Raw genomic sequence first — 18,256 nt, forward strand, 5'->3', positions numbered from 1 at the left:
TTGGTGGAGTAGATGGCTACTCAAGAAAGGTAATTGATTTTTACTTAATGTGGTTGGTAAATTAGAACAGCTAAATCTACTGTCGGTTGGCTAAAATGTATGAATTCTCAATTTGAGCTTAATATTTCATTGTGTGGAGACCTCAATGTCTGCATAGGGTCATATCCTTTTCAGCTACTGTAAACAATGTATATGTAAAATGTCATGTGGTGTAATTGTAGGTTATTTACTTGGATGCTTCAACGAACAACATCCTCTTGAACATTCACCCTCACATGGTCGTGACTTATACATACGTTTCTTGCACAGTATCTGAAATATCAAACCATCGTCGAACCATGCTGCTGCCGGATATGCAGTATATTAGTTGTGGATAGAGATTAGTGGATAGATTACTTTAGGGTTAGGGTATGGCATTACTTTCTTTTTTGTAGGTGTGTAGGTGTTGGAGTAGAGTGGTTAGTCTATATATGTAGGAGTGGGTGGGTGTCTGAATATGTTTGTGTGTTTTAAATCAGTGTTTTATTTGACAAAGCACACTGATGTTTTATTCTGTGTGGAACCTCAGGAAGCAGAAGCTGGAGGATGTGAAACAGGTGGACATCACCATTTCCAACACTCAGCTTTTGACATCACAAATAAAATATTTTTGTACAATTTGGTCTACTTTCTTTCTGGGTTTGATTAAGTGTAATTTGGGCACACGACCAGCAGAGGGCGACGGTTGAGTGTGGGGCTCGCGGCAGAGTTCTTTTGATGTCTGTTGCGGTATAGGAATACGATTTTAGCTTCAATTTGATCTAAAAACAAATATGAGGCATTACTATTCATGAATGCAACACAATACACTTAACGGCAGCCCTGCCAATAATCTTACTCAACTTCTGTGTAGTATATTGCCTTATCGTAGTCATGCATAGGTCTATAATGATTTGGATAAAAGCGTCTGCTAAATTATTGTAATGTAATGCGTAGAGACATACAGTAGTCTATCCTACACAATGAAAACAATCTAAAATTATTAGGTCTATTGAAGAACTCAAAATAATGTTCAATGTAATGTTTTGCCAGTACCTTGATCAACATTCCAAGCATATTCATAGCACATCCAATGATCATAATGGGACAGCCCATGCTGACATCTCCTTGCCATTTGATGTGTGAATAGGTTCAATTTTGCATGTAATCATGCTCACTGTCACTTTTCAACATCTCATGATTATTTACACACATGTTGGGTGGTTACAAAGGAGAGTCTCAGTCAGATTCAGATTCATTTGTCAAATAGTAGCCTACAGTGGTGTGAAATATACTGTCATCTGTCGTATACAGTGATATATTTTATACACTAGATATACTGACACTATGGGGCGAATTCACTAAAGCGGAATTGCGGCAGTTAATGCACCATTACATTGCGCGTCAGTTGCTCCAGCTATGCGCTCCGTTGTAAAAACCCATTCACTAAAGACATTGCGCTAATAATATCCCAGCGCAAACACGCCCATTCGGTGTTTGCGGATGAGTGGAATTTGCTGCTGATATAGGAAATGACTATAAATACTGCGCATACAACTCGTATACATATCATTGGATGATGGCAGACAGAAAAAGAAAGATACGATTTTCAGACCGCGAACTTGAAGTCCTCACGAACGAGGTTCAAAAACATGTCTCACAGCTTTCTGCAAAAAAATATCACGGCTGCAGCAAAAAATCATATTTGGGGTTTAATTTCCAAAGCAGTCAGTGCCATTGGTGTGTGTAAACGCGGAAGACTGCAAACGGAGGTGGAATGATTTGAAAAGACGAACAAAGGAAAAATTGTAATTTTATGTTATGCAAGATGCAGCACGCTACGATGATCTGGCATACTTTTGGGGGAGTGTATAACATTGCCCCACCGGTACGATCTAGGCATCTAAAACGGCTTTTCAGGATTCCAAATGTGCGCTCAATGACACCGCGCGTCCTGATGGGAGCCCGGTTGTACGCCGCCTATCCAATGTTGGAAGGATTACGCACGGGAGTCATCATCCATGGCTGACGATGATACCTGCCGTCACCTATAATACAAAAGCACATATTTTAATTGTACATTTGCAATGAATATTAAAGCAGTAACGTTTTCTCTAAACAACTTTCTTACCCAGTAACCAGGTATTGTCCATCATGTCTTGCATGATCCCATACAGGCCGCTGCTCCTAAAAATGTAGCTGTCGTGTACCGACCCAGGGAATTTGGCAACCACATTCGTGATAATGTTATTGCCGTTGCATTCTACCTGTGTTCATGGAGTATGTTTGCTTCCTATTACGAAAGACATGCTCGTTTTCTAATGGTGGTACTATGGGTATGTGAGTGCAGTCAATTGCACCCACAACATTGGGGAAGCCGGAAAAGTTGAAAAACTCCTGCTTTGTCTCCTCAATTTCCCGCATGTTTTGAGGAAATGTGATGTTTTGTAGAGCTAGTCTTACAATTGCTGGTAGAACCTCCCACATGGCCCTGCTGATGGATGGCTGTGATAGACCAGAGCCACCTGCCATCGGTGTCTGGAACGATCCAGACGCAAGAACCTGCAGTGTTGCCAGCAGTTTGGTAATCCCAGGTATTGCATGGGATCTTTTATTGACTGGCTCAATGTCATCTTTGATTTTGTCGAATAGTGCAAGAATTGTTTGAGCTGGCAACCTGTATCTCCGGAAGTCCGCCAGTCAATGACTTTTCCTAAAATGGTGTTCTGTTGCACCCCCTATTGGTAAATATTTTCTAGATCATTCAAATACACAATATTTTTTTATTTTTTTTATTTTTATTTATACCTATATCGGCCGCCAGCCGTTCAATGAATGGCTATAGGGAATGCGCTGTTTCGCGCTATATGTATAGCCTATTATATTCACAGTTTCGCACTATGTAGACTATTATAAATAAGTATTATTCATTGGGGGAGCTTGGACTCGCTGGGGACTGGTGGAGAGACGCATAGTCTAAAGAGCCTCCCCAGACGCGACTTCATCCTCCAGTTGGCTGAAGAGCTGCGCGCCGAGTGGATGGCGTCCAAACAGCCACCGGCGGCGGCTCTCGCAGTGTCCACAGAAGAACACCCCTCAAAAAATACCTGCATGGTGAAGACAAGCTGCAGCAAGAACAGAACTGTCTACCAATGCACAAAGTGCACCAAAACTGTCTGTGGCAGTTGCACTGCCAAGGTGCAGATCTGCGAAGTGTATTTGAGCTGCCGCTTCAACCGTGCGTAAGAGCAGAGCGCATCAACTCGTGTAGCCAATAACCTACAACTAGTAGCCCATAGCCAATACAACGGCTTATTGTTTTATTCGTATATCAACTAGATAATTAGATAATTATGAATTTTATTTAGTGCGAAAATAACATTTTGTTGTGTTATTTTATTGCCATAGTCATAGTGAGTAGTATGAAAGGAGAAGATTAAGCCTTGAGTTGTACAGTACAATCCTAAGACCGTATACCGTAAAAAACAATGCGTTCTTATGGTACGCTACGTCCATTGAACGGCTACTGGCCGATATAGGTAGGCCTATATAGTGAGCCGCGGCGGTTCTAGTGTTAAATCAAAAAGTGACATTCTTCTTTTAAATATTCTCTCACAAACAACATGCCTGCCATTGCGATGCCTTCGCCTCGCAACAATCACTGCTGCCATAATCAGCGGAAAGGCTGGCCATGACACCCCCCTTGCGCTTAAATACCACCACGTCTCTGAAAACGGAATCCTTTAGTGAATTCGCCCCTATGTATCTAAATGTGGTGACACTGTATATACTAGCTAGTCACTCAGGTGCCGGATGGCCTGGGGGGGAAAGCTCTTTCTAAGTCTCTCTGTGCCTTCCATGTGGGTGCGGTACGTTTCCCTGACTGAAGCAGAGAGAACAGGTGGCTGGGGTCCTTCAGGATTCTGTTGGCCTTGGTCTTGCATCTCTTGGTGTAGATGTCCCCGAGGTGAGGGAGTGACCCCCCTTATGCATGTTCCGCTGACCGTTCCACTCTGTAGGGCCTTGTGATCCTGCGTGCTGCTGTTCCCGTACCAGGTGGTGATATTCCCAGTCAGGATGCTCTCAATCGTGCTTTCCTCACTGAGTGTCTGTGTGTTGACCATGTCAGGTCCTTGGTGATCTGGACACCAAGGTACTTGAAACTGTCCACTCTCTCTACAGGGGCCCCGTTGATGGTTATGGGGGTGTAGTTCCTCTCCTGCTTCCTCCCAAGGTCCACCAGCATCTCCTTTGTCTTTGACGTTCAGATGGAGGTTGTTATCCCGACACCACTGGGTCAGGAGCCTCACTTCCTCCAGATAGGCCCTCATCATTATTGGAGATCAGGCCTATCACTGCTGTATCATCAGGGAGTCTATGAATTATCGTAGGCCTATATAAACAACTCCCTGTGACATTAAATAAAATAAAACTTTATTTATTGGAAATTGTGATCACTGTGTGCAGCGAATTCAGCATGTAAGGTACAACGGAAGAACCCTGTGTCATTGAGAAGTCATAACACTTTGGCAATGTCAGGAACTATAACAAATGTGCTTCAGTTATGAAACATTAAAATAATTGGCGTCATTCTGCACATTAACTCTACAGATAATGCTAGAAATATAAATCTTGTCAGAATGACCCCCTGCACCATCTGCTGACGGAAAAGAGCATTGCAGTGTGATTTTGAAAATTTAATGACATCTATTCTAGAAAGCAATGAACCTTTTATATTTTACACTGAAACAATTTTTATTCAACAGTTCAGTGACTTTTCTAGGCGCTACTGTAACAAGCTCTACATCACAACTGTATATAAAGTAATGATATACAAAAAGCTGCAAGATCAATAAACAGCACAACCCTGTATTGGGGCGAGAGATATAACATTCAAAGTGCAGCAAAGGAAACCATTTATCGTCTCTATGCAAACATTTTATAACACTGCTGTCCTCCTGTTACATTAACCTATTCAGAGTAGACATAAGTCAGTTTTCTAATATTCTTCATGTAAACACATAATGGTGCAATGGTTTCTGAGACGTGTACACACTTGCACTTATTTTCAACAGTTTGTACTACAGCTGTGAGGACATGGTCCCAGGGATTTCTGTAGCTGACAGAGTAAATCTAAACTCCCAAACCTCCTAGACACAATCGCCTGGTATATCTTTCTACACTAAACTCCCAAACCTCCCACAGACACAAATCGCCTGGTATATCTTTCTACACTAAACTCCCAAACCTCCCACAGACACAAATCGCCTGGTATATCTTTCTACACTAAACTCCCAAACCTCCCACAGACACAAATCGCCTGGTATATCTTTCTACACTAAACTCCCAAACCTCCCACAGACACAAATCGCCTGGTATATCTTTCTACACTAAACTCCCAAACCTCCCACAGACACAAATCGCCTGGTATATCTTTCTACACTAAACTCCCAAACCTCCCACAGACACAAATCGCCTGGTATATCTACAAACTCCATAAGCTGCCATTTGTTGCCTTCCATAATTTGAGTCAGCTTGTTGTTTTTGCGACACTTGAAATGGAAGTGCTATTACTAATTAAACTCTAAAAAATCCTCCACCATATCTAACTGCCTCCGTCATTATTCTTTTGAACACAGGGCCATTAGTCAGATGCTGAACTGGAAATGTTACTGTACAACTGCACGCACTCACTGTAGGGTAGCACACAGTGTGAACACCTAGCTTCTCCCTACAGCTATGTTCAAAAACAAATGTGATTTTAAAATCTCTCTTTTCCTGTGGGAGGATGGGGATGTGTGCTTGACCCGTCATCCACTTGAGCACATCCTGCACGGAGAGGGGTTCTGTGTCGTCAGCAGCAGTACCGACTGTCTCATCTGCAATGTAAGATTCAGTTTTCAATAAAATTAAGACTAGACAAGAGCTACTTTGGCTTACGGTCCAAAACTTGTGTCCTTGTAACATTTATTTTTAGAAGAATATGGTAAAAGAAATGCAGCATAGCAGATTAACTAAGTCTGAAGATAATTTTAAATATCTATGGGTGTTTCTTAGTGTTCCGCAAAGTAGAACCATTATAAAACTGACGTAATACGTTATGTACCTGCTGCTTCAAGCTCCTCCAGGAAATCTTGTAGGAAGTTGACAACCTTCCTCTCAGCTTTCTCATTCAATGTTCCTTTTTCACTGAAACTTGGCTTGCAGTGCATCATGATGAAATCAGCGTCCGGCTACAAAGAAAACAGTAAATAAAGCAATTTTTGATGAATATTGGATCTCAGTGTTTAAGAACTAAAAATACGGGGAAAAGAGCAATGTCAGGAAGAACAGAATATTATAATTGATGCACTTACTTTGATGATCTTCCCAGGAACGAACAGGGATTTGCAAGCCTCAGAGTTTTCAGCCATCTGATCCACCAGGCCGTACAGTGCCATACCTTTGCGCAGTTGTTGGAGGATTGGGACCAGTCTTGTTGTAGAGTGCAAGACAATAGCTCTTTGAAGACAAATCATGCAAAAAGTGGTTAAAAATAAAAAAGTAAAAAAATGATATCACAAATTAGCTTTATTCTCAAAGTCCTTACCGAATGATGATTTCTTTACACTCCTCTTTAATCTGGCGAGTATATCCACAGGTTAGTATATCATCAGCTAACGACATCAGAAATTCAGGATCTGCAGCATTTTCAACCTGAAAAGACAAAATAGTAAAAGGAGACAGGGTGAGCTAATATGTTCAAATGTTAGACCTGATGCATATCTAAAAAAGAGTAAAAGTGAGTGTTTACCCTGCTGATGAGAAGAGAAGATTCTAAATCAGTCACATCCTCCTTAGACAGAGTATGAAAGTTCACTTCTCCTGTGCAGAGGAAATTGTAGCACCACTCATTCAGAAATGCAGGAGCTGGGCCACCTTGTGCTAGGCTGACAGCCAATATTTCACCAACAGTTCTGTTTTTAAAAGGGGAAAAAGTTGTAAGTTGTAAAATACAATGAAAACAGTCCTTGTCTACGTTTCATTCAAATAGAAAAAGACTTCACCTGAAATTCTCGTTATCCAAGTCTGTCAAGGAGTACTTGAGATTTTTGCCCCGGCTCCCAGTTCCCTCGAAGAATCTGTTCTCAACACCTGAAACCATATCTTAAGCCAAGAGCAAGACCTGCTTTTAGATTACCCTTTGTTATTGTTATCCATCAGAGCAAGGCACGTACATAAACTCACCAGTCAGAAACTCTTTCCTAAGAGCTCCAGTATCAATGCCTGCCTCTCCTATGTACTGTACTTTGACTGTACTGACTGGAGAGACTTTCTTCCTGTTCCACTGAAGAATGCCCTTCTCTAGAAGGTCTTCTCTGCTTACACACAGTTTAAATTCTTTAGTGGTGTCGACTTGCTCTTCAAGGAAGCTTAGTACATCGTCTGCACTGTGAAGGGCAAGATATATTGAATCAATCACAAACATGTTTGTAAACCTTACTCCCTTTTAACATGCATGGTGTTTTGGAAGATATTACTTGACTGGCTGTTGGTAGAACAATAACGAAAGTGGCACATTCTGTATTTAATGTAAATGGCAAGCTTGCCTTAAAAACACAACTTACCTTTTTGGTGTACATACAGGAGCTTGAGCAGGAGTACTTTCATCAGTGTTGTTTGCAGCAGAACTCCATGCACATGTCTCACTATCACTACATGAAACAAGATAAAAAATAACATAAAGTCCAAGGCTAAAACAATGCATATACACAGACATCATGATGCTTCTATTCAAAGATGTTTATGATACTTAACACAAGCAAAGCAGATCACCTATCTCCACAATGGCTAGCATGGATTGTGATGTAATCTTCTGTGAATTCTTTGGTGCAAATCGGACAAACCACCTGAAATTTGAAAAGGCTGTTATGTTACAAACACCTAACACACTGACAGATACTGGCCCAACGGGAACAATAGTGTTTTTAGATGTTAGCGATGTGTTATGTTTACATTCTTCGTCTTGTCCTCAACCACCCATGCATCTTCGGCGGTCTGCAGATTCATAACGACAAGGCAATACTTTCAATAAACAATTAATAAACAATCCATGTATTTCCGGTCATGTTCCAATTATCACTGGCACACTAGGGCTGGGGGCGATATGGCCAAAATATGGACGATTCACGATTTTTATCTATTTTTTTTCTGTTTACATGGACTCAAGAGAAAACAGGATTCAAAAATAGTTTTCTTTATACACTGACCTTTTAGAATAAACAGTGGAAACATTGAGAGGCATTCCAGTAGGCCTATGTCATTTAAGTAGGCTATGTCATCAATTTTGGTAGGCTTAGATGTCCTACTACAGGGACATCTAAACAGAACTGCTTAAGAGACGAGTCACATCTCCAGATGAATCCACTGCATGAGAATAGCCTCCGCAGAAAATCCATACGGCTCAACACAACCAACTGGAACGATAGTTGTTTTTGATGTGATGTGTTACGTTTACCTTCGTCTTGTCCTCAACCACCCATACATCTTTGGCGGTCTGCAGATTCATAAAGACAAGGCAATACATTCAATAAACAATCAATAAACAATACATATCTTTCCGGTCATGTTCCAATTATCACTGGCACCTAGGGCTGGGCGATAAACAGCTGAGCAATCGGCAGAGAGAGAGGCATGCAAAGCGGATATAATTTGAAAGATTAGAAAGGTTTTGGAGGACCAAACATAGATTTTGAAATGTGCCCTGAAAGAACTGCTGGTGCTGGCGCTGGCGTTTGAGTGACTGTGACAGCAGAGGAAGCACTCATCTCCATTTTGCAATTTAGCCATTTTTCACATTGTGTAAAAAGCTTAATGCAAATTAATCAAATTAATTCGAGACATAGCCCAGCCCTACTGGCACCAAAACACTTTGCCCTCACCTGTTCCTCATCCTCAGTGTCATCTGACAGTTCTCCCTTACAAGTCTGTATGTGCACTGACAGCTAAGTTTGCAAGCTAGCTAACTACCGTAGCTTAAGTATGTAGCTAGCACTAACATTAACGTTAGCTACATAGCATTAGCTGGATAGCAAACGGAGGCTCTGGCTAGTTGTGATGTCTAATATATATCTAGCAAATTTAATTTGAAATTGTGTGCTTTATGGCATTCTCTGGCTTTTTTCCTAGCTTAGTTAATTCAAACTTCTCAAGCTGTCCCTTAACTGTTTCTAGCAACTTAACAGACAGTGTACCTGACACAGGGGGAAAATCACTGTGTTTATCCCATAATGCAATTTGCTCACACACAGTAGGATCACACCTCAATGCAACTATCTTGGCAGCGCCAAGAAAAGGTTCACGTTTTGGTGTACTAGAAGTAGCTCCCATTTTAAAATAAAGTATGAGGACTATACAAACAATGTCAAAAGTACAGTAAAAACCAATAACTGCAGTGCTGAGAGATTCTCTTTTCTTTTTCCTCTTTCCTGTTATTATTATTTTTTTCCCAAATGGCAGACTTCAGAAGCCAAAATGGTGGACCACAAGGGAAAACAGGAATTCTCTCACTTTTTTTCTCACACCAGCAGCAGCACCAGCAGCAAAACAGAAGTCAAACCATGTGGTGGACTAGTTAACATTCGGTGAACTACCTAGCACATGGACGCTAGGGTCCTGAAACAATAGAACAACAAAAAACACGCTAACAGAGAAGATAGGTAGCTTGGAGCAGAACCAAAAGAATAAAGGCTGAGCACAGAGTGCCGTAAAAACCAAAAATAACCCCAAAACTTAACACAAAACAAAGCCAGCACAACAACAGACACTTAAATGCAAAACAAAACCGTAGCTAGCATATACAGAAGTACAACACTAAACAAAAACCCAGAAAACAGGATCTGAAATCTCAAGACAAGACTCGAACGAAACAAAACAAGGCCTTCACGTCTAACTTAGCCAATCACCCGGGGTTTCAAATAACCTCTCGAACTATCACAGCCATCTCCGTTGTTGTGCCCTCACAACTGGAGTAAAAAACCCACGTTGAGTCGCGCAACCCCACGACACAGAACCAGGCTTATCCGAGGTAACAGAAACGCCTGAAAACCCAACCTAGGACAGGTTTCCGTAAACAGTCATGCGGCCAACGGCCTACGTTACCTCCCTGTATAATGCAGAACAAAACAACCCGATGTAGTGCAGAACACAGAATCATATAACCGGTGCGAATAAAACTATGGTCAATGTCTCGAGCTGAAAAACACAACGTACCACTATGATTAAGATTCACAACGTACCAGTCCTTTAGCGAGCTGCAGAGGAGAAGGGCCCCGAGAAAAACTAGCCAACAGCCTACGCTGGCCGCTCGGAGTTGTCTCCACAAGATCGAACTTGCCGCGGATCCACGCCTCGCCTCCGGAGCACGCAAAAAAAAAAACGTAGTTGACCCAAAAAACGTCCTTCGTTTTTCTTCTCGTCGCCAGATTATGATAGTATTTTTATACTTGGTTTAAAAATAAGAGCACGCGAGTGGTCGATTCAAGCTGGTTTAAAACTAAGACAATAGATTGATTCTGAAATACGTTTGCAAGCGGTCTCTCACACAGGAAGTGATTCCAAAGTCAGAGCAAAGATACTGAGAAGGGAGAACCCTTTTAAAGGGTGGTACAGGGGATGAGAGACGTGACCAACTGGTCTGCACAAACAAGATTACTTCTGTGGGAATGGAGTTAACTTCTGGTTTCCACAAACGTTGTAAAACAATAAGCTCAGAGAACTTCAGGAACATCAATCAAGTAGGAAAACAGAAAAACTATTTTTGGAGTGAACACATGGGTGATGACTTGAAATACTTTAACAAGAGTCAGAGGAGAGAGTCAGAGGGGAGAGTAAGAGGGGGGGAGTCAGATGGGGGGAGTCAGAAGGGAGAGAGTCAGAGGGGGAAGTCAGAAGGGAGAGAGTCAGAGGGGGGAGTCAGAAGGGAGAGAGTCAGAGGGGAAAGTCAGAGGGGGACACGGGCTGAAAAGAACAGAACGTTTATTTCACCATATGTAACAAGTAGCCCTACAGGTACACGTACATTGGAATTGTAGTTATTGCTTATCCTTACAATATCTTATCCTTACAATATCTTATCCTTACAATATCTTATCCTTAAAATATCTTATCCTTATAATATCTTATCCTTACAATATCTTATCAACAGTCATTATTTCCCCATTACAGTCCTAGGTATGCAGCTAGATATTATAAGGTTCCCAATTTGGCAATTTACTATCCGTAGTCTAGCATGGCCTTGTTTATGAGGCTGGTTGCAGCCAATCCCCCTCTGAGCAGAGCGGATGATACTCAGTTGAGCCTAGTCTGTGGTGGTGAAGTACCAGGTGGTGATGGAGGAGGTGAGGAGGGACTCCATGATGGAGGTGTAGAAGTGTATCATCATCACCATATACAAACATGTATGCTTTAGAACAGATTTAGCTCACTTGTCATCATTGAATAACAGCATATCAGTTATTTTATCTTGTGTAGCGTATTAGGCTACCCATATCAGGGCTTTATGGGTTTAGTTCATGGCGGGAAAACGCCAGAGAAGCGGGTATAAGGATTAGGATTATCCCATTAATTTGGTTTAATGCTCTTTTCATCCCCTTAGTGATGCACACAGCACATGGTGATTGTGGCACTGCTATAGAATCCCGGTGCAGATATTAGAGGTATAGATTAGATTATAGAGGTAACTGTGAAGGAAAGAAGGAGTAGTCTTTTTGGCTTGTGCATTTCATTTTAAATTCCTCATCTTTTGATATAGGCAATATCACTTGTTTATGTGTTGGCTGATGGGGCCTCAAATGATTCCTGATTGAAGTACAGACCGCAAATCTTTTTTGCCAATAAAATATGCTGTTTATTTAGAATTTGCAGTCTCCCTTAGTGAGAGAGACAGTCATGCTGGTCTTCCCTGCAGCTGAAGGGCTGGTGGTCACATGGTCATCAGCAGGCCCCTTGGCCCCTCCTCTTTGACTGTCTGGCTCTCTTGTTCGGGCAGCGCTGAAGGCGTGGCACCAGTGGGCTTTCAGCAACACAAGTATTGCTCTTCTGGTCCGTCATTCTGTCTTGTCCCAGTCCCTGGTCCACTCTGCTTTTAACCTGAGGAGAGGACACAACTAGTATTAAGGAATTAAATTACTGCAATGTTTAATGATCCATCTCCTCCCATTGCCTTGTCTGCCACCCCTGGGTCCTCAAAGCCCTTCCATGGTGCCCAGTCTACCTGGAGGACTGCCCTGATGGTAATCCCAAAGAGCAGGCCGATTCCTCCCAGAAGACAGGAGATTGCTGCTAGGGCCGATCCTCCCACAACAGAGGATATTCCATCCAAGGCCTTAGCTGAGAGGTCCCAGAACATGCTGGTGTCCATCTGTGTCCCAGCGCCCAGAGCCCTGGTCCTGCTGGAGGAGACGGGCAGGGTCTCCATCACTGCTTCTTCCTCAGAGCTTCTGAGCTCAGTCTCCTGGGCCAGGGATGTTTCAGTGACCAGGGCTTCTCCTGTCCTCTGGTGGGTGTGGCGTGTCTTCATGTCTGTCTCTGTCAGGCCGATGAAGGTGGAGAAGTCCAGGAAGTCAAAGTGGAGTGTGATGAAGACCCGGTCCACTCTAACCGGTGGAGTAGCAGCCCATTGTTTAGGGACTATAGGAGGCATCAAGGCGTCTCTGAAGGCCTCAATATCTGGAGGCTCAGTCTTGATCAGCGCCACTAAGAGAACAGCTGCAATGAGAATCTTTAAACGGCCAAAAGCCATCGGGGAAGTCAGAAAAGTTCAGAGGAAATTCAATAGTGTCTGCACTTTGGTGAGGTTTGTGTTATGAATCTTCAGAATGTTCCAAAGACCTATGGTTTGTTGTCATTGTTATGGCAACAATTCTTATGTCATAGAAGAAAGCTGTGACATCATCTCTAGAATCTTCATGACATTCTAGTTCCTTTTCTCATAATATTAGAATATTATGGTGTGTGTTCTATCTGTGGGGTGCACACAGTTGGATAATGTGAGATGAATTTGTTTTTGTCACCAAAAACATTCCCTTTCGGAACTAACACCACACTGTGGCTTTATTTGTCTGATTTTCTTTTTCTATTTTTGGTCACAACAAACATACAGTATCTAACCTTTACCTACAATATTTTTTCTAATACAATTTATTTTCCTACAGGGACAAAGTGACCTCATGTTCCACCTTTCATCCTTATGAAAGCATAAGCAATAATTCTGAATTTATAAATATAGTAACATACAGTAGTCATGATAATCTCTAGCAGGTTATGAACTGGATGATTCCCTTTTGAGTAGAGCCAATGAATATTTGCTTATTTACTTACTTACTTTTTGTGGCTTTGCCTGCAGCCTCCAATCACAGATCTAGGACCAGGTCAGAATCAGAATTCATTTGTTGCCATTTGTACTATACATAGCCTAAATAGGATTTTTTTTTGCAACACTGTGGTGCTTTGCAACATTACAATAATGGACAAGTGCAAGGACAGGACAGGACAGTGCAAGATACAAACACAGTGCAAAACTAGCAGTGCAATTGGACTACAAAAGAGTGAGTGCAGTAGTCAGTATAGTGCAAAGATGCAGGGGGCGGGGGAGAGAGTCAGAGAGGAGAGAGTCAGAGGGGAGCCATGTTGATGAGGCTGATGGCCGAGGGGAAAAGGCTGTTCCTGTAGCCTAGGCCTACTACTTCTTTTTTTTTTTAAAGCTATTTTGTAAAACTGATGAGGAGGCAAGGGGTGATTGTAATCATGCCTGTAATCCCCGTTAATAAGCAAATGTAACTGTAATCTAGATTACATATTTTAAATTGTACTGTAACAGATTACAGTTACTGTTTTTTTGTAATCTGATTACGTAACGGCGTTACACGTAATCCATTACTCCCCAACCCTGCCTGTAGCACCCGATAATGTAATAATTAACTGATAATGTAATAACGCCTGATAATGTAATGTAAATTTGACTTAACTCAATCGAAAATGTAATAAAACCTGATAATGTAATAACTTAACCAATAATGTAATAAAATTTCCTGACTGATAATGTAATACCATTTTTCTGATAATGTAATACCTTATTACATTATTGGTCAAGTTATTCCATTATCAGGTGGGTCATTTTTTTTCAAAACTGGTAACGTAATACTTGACTGATAATGTAATAATCTAAAAAAGCGAATGAATACTGCTGTTAGGGTACTTTGTGGTATATTGTGGCGTACTTTGTGGTACTTGTGGTATACATATATGTGTCTTAGGATACTTTGCAGTATACTTTTGGGTGCTTTGAGGTACTTTTGTGATATACTTTGGGGTACTCTGTGGTATACTTTGCAGTACTTTGTGGTATACTTTGGGGTATACAGCAATACTTTGCAGTACTCTGCAGTATACTTTAGGGTACTTTGAGGTACTTTGATATTTTGCGGTTGTTTGCAGTAAACGTTGGGGTACTTTGCAGTACTTTGCAGTACTTTGCGGAATACTTTGAGGTACTTTGTGGTGTGCTTTGGAGTGCTTTGCGGTCCTTAGTGGTATACTTTGGGGTACTTTGTGGTACTCTGCAGTACTTTGCAGTATACTTTGGCTACTTTGCATTATACTTTGGGGTACTTTGTAGTACTTTGTGGTATACATTGAGGTACTTACCCATACTTTGCAGTACTTTGCGGTACTTTGTGGTGTACTTTGCTGTATACTTCGGGGTACTTTGTGGTATTTTGCAGTACTTTGCATTATACTTTGGAGTACTTTGCAGTACTTTGTGGTATACTTTGGAGTACTTTGAGGTACTTTGTGGTATACTTTGGAGTACTTTGAGATACTTAGTGATTAGTAGGGCCCTTCAAAAAGGGGATCAGTATTTTATCTTAGCCTATATAGTAGGAGACAGGATTTAATTTAAGACATAGTTTTAACTATATGAATTGAAAGCAAAATGTATGAGGCAAATTATGTGAGGCTGCTGTTCATAAACTATAGTTAAGAGCTGCTATCCATTGACTATATTTCAGATTGCAATACCATAACTCCCCCGATACTCATCTCCAAACTCAGCAACTGTCTCAACACTGGAGACAGTCAACCTCTCACCCTCAACACTGGAGAAAGTCACCCTCTCACCCTCAACACTGGGCTGTTTCATATCCTCTGTACAAACACGACTGCATAGTTACCTACAATTCCAGCTCAATTATCAATTCACTGATGACAGCTGCGGTAGGCCTGAAACTATCTTACTGACGTTCAGGTGGAGGTTGTTGCCCTGACAACATTTAGTTTGGCACTCCACCCCCTCCACAAAGGCCTTCTCATTATTGTTGGAGATCAGGCCTACCACAGCTGTGTCATCAGTGAATTGATAATTGAGCTAGAATTGTAGGTACAGTAACTATACAGTCATGTTTGTACAGAGGATATGAAAAAGCCCAGTGTTGAGGGTGAGAGGGTGACTTTCTCCAGTGTTTAGGGTAAGAGAAGATGAGGTGTGGCTGCCCACTCTCACCACCTGAGGTCTGCCCGTCAGGAAGTCCAGGATCCACCTGTGCAGGAAGGGTTTAATCTCCAATCTCCATCCTGCATTTGGAGATGAGTATGGGGGAGTTGTGTGGGCATTACTGTGCAGGGTTGTGTGATGTGTAGTGCAGTAGATCTGTGGTAGTAGTGCTTGTAGTTAGTGCATGCTGCATGCCGCTTCTGCTTGCCACTCTGCTTTCAGCTACCGCCGCCAGATAGCCCTCCTTATGGAGGGTGAAAAGAGGAGCCGAGTGCGTAAGGCTTCTGCCAGTACAAAGCCACTCCACCGCCAAGACTCCTACAGTGCCTCCCCGCGGCCACACATGGTAAATGTGTAACTCGCGGTCCCAGGCTAAACTGTAGGGGATCTCGGTGTGTGGACATGCACTGGCTCCTGCCAACCACTGTCCCAGCTATGGGCAAATAGCATGGGAAGATGTGGCTCACAGCCATAGTAGGCAACCCATCTAGGAGAAGGTCACTCTGAACAAAAACCACAGGTGCTGCTTGTGCCTGGCTCCGCACCGTATACCATCTGGAGGTGTGGAGCAAGGGCGGATGAGGGTTTTAAGCCCAAAACGGCCAGAGTAGGGCTGTGAGGAGTTGCGCCCCACAGTCCTTAACCAGCAAAAAGCCCTGATGGAAGAACACTGAAGAGATACCCAGCCCGGAGGAAGCCTGGGTCCCCCTCTGGAGCCAGGCCCGGACGGAGGGCCCGTCTGCGAGCGCCTGGTGGCTGGGCTTTTCATGGAGCCCGGCCGGGCCCAGCCCGAAAGAGCAACGTGGAAACAACATCTCCGTTTCATCCGTCCCGTGGACCCACCACCCGTGGGAGGAACTGTCGGGGTCGGGTGTGCTGCCAACTAGGTGGCAGTGAAGGCGGAGGGCACTGACGGACCGGACCCAGGCGGCAAAGGATGGCTCTGGGGACATGGAACGTGACCTCACTGGGGGGGAAGGAGCCGGATCTTGTGAGGGAGGTGGAGCGATACCAATTGTGACAGCGGCTGGTGATTTGGTCCGCAACTCGGCAAACCCCGAAATGCGCTAGAGGGCAAAATAGCTAAAAAAACTTTTTTTTTAGTTTTTTGTTTTTTTGCGTATTACCAAAGTTGAAGTTGTGAAGAACCTACTTACTATAACAGACAACAGTTTTAGGTTCACGAAATACGTTTAATTAGTCTGCAAACTAAGCTCGTTTTTAGCTGATTTCGAGCCGGGTTTGGGGGCGGGCAGATCGATTAGCATGATTTGTTTTCATTGGCTATTGCTTCCGGGTTCTCCGCCCCCCACCCTGCCCATAAGAACAGCACGCCGTCTTTGTTTACATTCAGTTCCAAGTTTAACCATGGATGCTACAGCTTTTGCGAAAGCTCTGAACAAAGATCTGCTCAACGCCGCTCGACGATTCGACAATGGAGAACTTATGGATTCGTACCTAAAGGACTACATGGATGTTGACGATGGTACAAACTCGGAATGTGGTAGTGAAGAAGAGGACAATGCTTCTGATCTCGAGCTGGAAGTCGACGAAGATGGAGAAGACGGGGATGACATCCAGGACATGGAAAGAGTTTTACGAGCAATCGATATTGTTACCGTGAACATCGACTGTGAAGCAGAAGAAATGGACAGGATCAAAAACTTTGATTGCAAGTGCCAAGTGAGACGAAAGGAGAATTCTGCTGTGGCTCCTACCTCTTGCCTTCGCAAAGTGAACCCTGAAGTGGTTTACCGGTCGAGACTGAACATGGCAGCTAGAACTCCAGGAGAGCAGGACTCGTTCGTACACGCAGTTTTGTACTTGATGAACTGTGATACAGAGATGACTGTTTCAACAAAGCAGGTGGCTGCCAAACGAAAGTTGCGTCGAACGACGTACCAGATTCACACGACGGTTGTCTGCCGCCAAGCTTTCTGCTTTTCTATAGGGTAAGCTATCTTTATACTATCTGTGCTGTTTACATTTACGTTAGTCGTTTAGCAGAAGCTCCTTTCTAAACAAGTGACTGAGTCTAGCTAGCATAACAAATCTAGCACTAACTAACAAAGGCTAGCTAGCTAACGTTAGCTAACATGCTAGTTAGCTGAGCTAGCCCTTTGTTCCTAAACTAGCCAGCGAGGCAGCTAATATCTAGCTAGCTAGCTAGGTAGCTATATTACAGAGAGAAACAGAATGAGAGAGCATGAGAGGTATGTTAGTCTGACACCTTTGTTTTTTGTTTTGGTTACAGCATGAGCAAAAACAAGCTCCAGGCCATAGCCCAAGACTACCAGGAGAATGGTGGACAAGTGTGTTATGACCCAGCTCGTAGAGTCGCAACAAAAAGGGGAGTCACACTACCAACGCAGACTGTTAAGAATATTTAATACTTGGCTACTTAAATTATACAAACAATAATCAATAATCAATTAGTATGGGATGTGAATATCAGTATATCAGTGGTGTAGTGTAATGTATGGATGCAAAGATAACAGTATGGTGAAGGTGGATGTAGCAAGGTGTAAACCAAAAGTCTAAATCAGAAGTAAGGTGCTCCTGGGGAGAGAGAGAGAGAGCTCTGCTCCTGGATGGCCCTTATACCCCAGGCACACCTACGCCAGGTGCACCTGATCAGGAGCCACTCCCAGACTCCACCTGCTGGACTGGGAAGAAAAAGACCCAGCCTGTTTCCAACCCCCAGCC

The sequence above is a fragment of the Borostomias antarcticus genome, assembly GCF_949987555.1.
Source record: "Borostomias antarcticus genome assembly, chromosome: 23".
Taxonomy (NCBI): Eukaryota; Metazoa; Chordata; class Actinopteri; order Stomiiformes; family Stomiidae; genus Borostomias; species Borostomias antarcticus.